This window comes from Epinephelus fuscoguttatus, linkage group LG7, assembly GCF_011397635.1.
Source record: "Epinephelus fuscoguttatus linkage group LG7, E.fuscoguttatus.final_Chr_v1".
NCBI lineage: Eukaryota > Metazoa > Chordata > Actinopteri > Perciformes > Serranidae > Epinephelus > Epinephelus fuscoguttatus.
Genome location: NC_064758.1, coordinates 43513118 through 43515893, shown reverse-complemented (window position 1 = coordinate 43515893; position 2776 = coordinate 43513118). Strand labels below are relative to the sequence as shown.

Genomic DNA, 2776 nt, shown 5'->3' with positions numbered 1-2776 from the left:
GTGGCCAAAGCCGAAGCCGAATAAAATTAAATGCTTGGCCGAATACCGAATACCGTTGTTTAGTTTTTCATTAGTTTTTGCAGATGAACCCCCTCCAGATTAGTGTTGTCATGGTACCAAAATTAGGACCCACTGTGCGATACCAATGAGAATATCACGGTTCTGAATAGTATCACGATACCACAGTGAAAATGAGGCAGATGTGCCTTTTGTCATTTATAAAAAGATAAATCACTTTTCTATAATATATCAATGATATTTCAATGGAATAAATTACTTATTGACTTATTCATACTTCAAAAACAGCATCAATAAGTGATGAACATAGGGGGGATCAAAATAAAATAAATAAATAAAATAAAAATCAACCAGCCACCCTCCTCCCCTGACAAGTCCCTTCATAAGTAATGAACAGTCCCTAAAGTGCGGTGAGGTTTGTGGGCCGTTACTGCCACAAAGAGAGAAATGTGAACGGCTCGTTTCTCCTCTGACACGTCACATACCTGTGTTCGGCTGGCTCAGCTGTTCAGGTACTTCTGTGCAGTCATGACACCAAGAAGAGGATATTATTGAAGCCGGACTTCTCCGTAGCCGGTAAGCCGATGACCGCCGTATTTGACAGGAATACATTCCTGTGTGTGTCTGTGACACCCGTTCAACCCACAACTGGCGGGATTCGCCATTTCCTTTCTGCTGCTGGTTGAAATCTGTAGGCTGCTCGCACAGCATGCTGAATGATTTCTTTTGCTCGAACAAAACTATTTTTAGTCGCAAATGCGAGTGCGGTGACGGACGGAGTAAAATATTGTGACACTGCCGACATTTTACTCCGTCCGTCACCACACACTGTCTGATTGCGTTATCAAAACACGCCGCTATTATTCGGCCTTGCTTTTCACTTATTCCACCGAATACCGAATGTGTGTTTTTTTTGCAATATTCGGCCAAATATATTCAGTTACCGAATATTTGGTGCATCCCTAATTCTAACATGTATATCACATTTGAAGTTTTACAAGAAATAATACCTTTAACAAAAAAATTTTTGTCTGTGCGTGGATGATATAGATTTAGATATTAGTCTTTCTGGTGAAGTTGCACTGTTGGCAGTGGCCGCACTTGTAGTTTCCGGGTGGCACAGGACCCAGAAACGTAGGAGTGGGAGGCGGACTAGGGCAGTCCGCTCTCACTAACAAGTTATTGAGGTTAGGAGGTCTTTTAAAAACAGTGCGGGGTGGACTGTCCATCAGTCCTGTCAAGGCTGGATCAGTGGCCACCACGTGCCAGTGTTCAGGGTTTCCCCTAGGATTTTTTGAAGCTGTGGTGGTGGGCTGTAGGGGAGCAGCGGCGGCGAAAAAATTTGATTATGACAACTAAGAATGTTTATGAATAACTTATTTATTTGTTTTTCAACTGAGTCCACAACCAGCAGAACATGAACACTGGAAAAAACAAAATTGCATAACTGTACAGCTGTAAATCTAATGGCACAGTTTGCAGCCTGGCTGAGAGAATTTTATTTTTCTCACTTTTTTGAAAAAGAGTTCTAATGCTCTGTGATATGGGAACTCAGCCAGAGGTGGCCCATTGATGCTGAGTAGGAGGCATGCTGACAGATGGTCCCCCTGCAGCCTGTTCCTCAGGTCTGTCTTCACCTACACAAAAATACAATAAAAAATAAGTGAGATCTGGGACATTAAGAGAAAGCAATCCATCTCTGACTTACAGTGTACAGTTGACCAAATGTTTTATTCTCTTCATTGCTGAGAAATCTCTCTCACAGTTCACAGATGATATGGGCACCGTCAAAGCAATGGCTGATAGCTGGCTCCTGCATGGGTACAGTTGTCCCCATTCATCATTCTGGAATGCCATTTTTGACATTATGCTGACCTGGTCCATATTCTGAAACACATTAAATGGATTTACACTGATTAGGATTACACTGCTTCAATCTCATCTGTCTTTATAATTCCCTTCTTGATTAAATTCCCATTTTACCTTGAAGGCTCCAGTCAGCAGATGCTTGTAGGATGCCCATTCTTGCAGGAGTGTGGGATTATCTGGCCTTTGAAGAAACTTGGCAGACAGGGTCAGAAGATGTTGTGTGTTGACAGCATCATCTTCCATGGCTGCCTGGGGTCCTAGTGCATGAAAGGCTCCAAGGATGTCCAGGTGTTGAAACCGTCAGATAAGGCTCCATTACCTAAACATCATGACACAAAGAAGAAAAATAGTAACCTTTTTAAATGATAAAATTGAAAACCTTATTTGATTCCCTACTTGTAGTATTTAATTTCACAGTCATCCAAAATGTACCTGAGTCCTGAAGCAAGACCAGTCCCCCTCCCTTGTCTCTTCCACTTGGCTTCTGCCTCTCCTGTGCCTCTCCTCCTCATTTGTGATCTGAAATGCACCCAGTCCAGCAGGGTCATCCAGGTCCTCATGAAACTGGGCAAGGAAAGAGCCTATTGGCTGATGATCCGCTGCATCTTTAATTGTCCTCAGGCATGCCATTGTTACTGGGACCTAATAAGGGCAGTCACACAACATTTTTTTTTAAAAAACAATAAATAAAAATTATGAAAAGTCTTGTGATTATAATCTACCTGCTCTTTGATGGCCAGAAAGTTAACATATTCGTTTTGGAAAATCTTTGAGAGCTGAGCCAGATGTGGCAGCACGTCTGCTTGCATGTAGACTGCTGCAACAAATCTATAGGTGCAGCAAAAACCATAAAGGCCCCTGGCCACAGGGCACTTGTTGACCTCAGTCC

At 42.5% G+C, this 2776-nt stretch overlaps 1 long non-coding RNA gene across 1 annotated transcript; it reads right to left on the bottom strand.

Moving 5' to 3' along the window:
* Positions 1–1544: 1544 nt before the first annotated feature.
* LOC125892295 (uncharacterized) lies at positions 1545–2128 on the bottom strand. The gene is made up of 3 exons (XR_007449726.1): positions 2002–2128; positions 1782–1905; positions 1545–1655 (listed from the first exon to the last, which is right to left on the bottom strand). It is a non-coding gene; the product is annotated as an uncharacterized LOC125892295 (long non-coding RNA).
* Positions 2129–2776: the final 648 nt, after the last annotated feature.